The following is a 1,419-nucleotide window of genomic DNA, read 5'->3' on the forward strand; positions in this document are numbered from 1 at the left end:
AGGGATCCGAAATATCTGTTCTCAGATTCCACAGAAATAAGGCTAGGAAAGACATCCACGAAATACAGATGTAACTCTGTGAGTGGAAGTCACACTTCACAGAGTAGATTCTCAGAAAACTTCTTTACAGATTTCATCTGAGGATATTTCCTTTTTTAGCATAGCCCTGTATGGGCTTCCAAATATCACTTTGCCAATTCCACAAGAACTGTCTTATCGAAAGGTTTTTTGAGAGGAAAGGGGTAACTCTGTGAGACGATTTCACAGAACACAAAGAAGTTTCTCAGAAAGCTTCTTTCTCTTTGTTATCGGAGGATATTTCCTTTGGCCCTATAGTCTTCAAAGGCTGTCTCTTATACACATCTAGATGTGTATAAGAGACAGACACTAAGCAGTTTCTCAGAAAGCCTTCTTTCCAGATTTCATCTGAGGATATTTCCTTTTTCACCATAGCCCTCTACGGTCTTCCAAATATCACTTTGCCAATTCCAGAAGAACTGTCTTAGCGAAAGGCTTCTTGAAGGGAAAGCTGTAACTCTGTGAAATGATTGCAAGGAATACAAAGAAGTTTCTTAGAAAGCTTCTTTATCTTTGTTATCGGAGGATATTTCCTTTGGCCCTATAATCTTCAAAGGGATCCGAAATATCTGTTCTCAGATTCCACAGAAATATGGCTAGCAAAGAGATCCAAGAAATACAGAAGTAACTCTCTGAGTGGTAGTCACTCATAACAGAGCGGTTTCTCAGAAAGGTTCTTTCCAGATTTCATGTGAGCATATTTCCTTTTTCACCCTAGTCCTCTATGGGATTCCAAATATCACTTTGCCAATTCCACAAGAACTGTCTTAGCGAAAGGCTTCTTGAGGGTAAAGAGGTAAATCTGGTAGATGATTTCACAGAACACAAAGAAGTTTCCCAGAAATCTTCTTCCTCTTTTTTATCAGAGGATATTTCCTTTGGCCCTATAGTCTTCAAAGGGATCCGATTTATCTGTTCTCAGATTGCACAGAAGTAAGGCTAGCAAAGAGATCCACGAAATACAGATTTAAATCTGTACGTGGAAGTCACATATCACAGAGCAGTTTCTCAGAAAGCTTCTTTCCAGATTCCATCTGTGGATATTTCCTTTTTCACCATAGACCTCTATGGGCTTCTAAATATCACTTTGCCAATTCCACAAAAACTGTCTTAGCGAAAGGCTTCTTGAGGGGAAAGAGGTAACTCTGTTAGATGATTTCACAGAACACAAAGAAGTTTCTCAGAAAGCTTCTTTCTCTTTGTTATCGGAGGCTATTTCCTTTGGCCCTATAGTTTTCAAAGGGATCCGAAATATCTGTTGTCAGATTCCACAGAAATAAGGCTAGCAAAGAGGTCCACCAAATACAGGTGTAACTCTGTGAGATGAATTAACAGAACACT

At 39.2% G+C, this 1,419-nt stretch overlaps 1 pseudogene; it reads right to left on the reverse strand.

Moving 5' to 3' along the window:
* Positions 1–1,419, reverse strand: part of LOC105554150 — a 158,309-nt pseudogene that overhangs the window by 25,231 nt on the left and 131,659 nt on the right.

This window comes from Mandrillus leucophaeus, unplaced genomic scaffold (assembly GCF_000951045.1).
Source record: "Mandrillus leucophaeus isolate KB7577 unplaced genomic scaffold, Mleu.le_1.0 Scaffold63, whole genome shotgun sequence".
Taxonomy (NCBI): Eukaryota; Metazoa; Chordata; class Mammalia; order Primates; family Cercopithecidae; genus Mandrillus; species Mandrillus leucophaeus.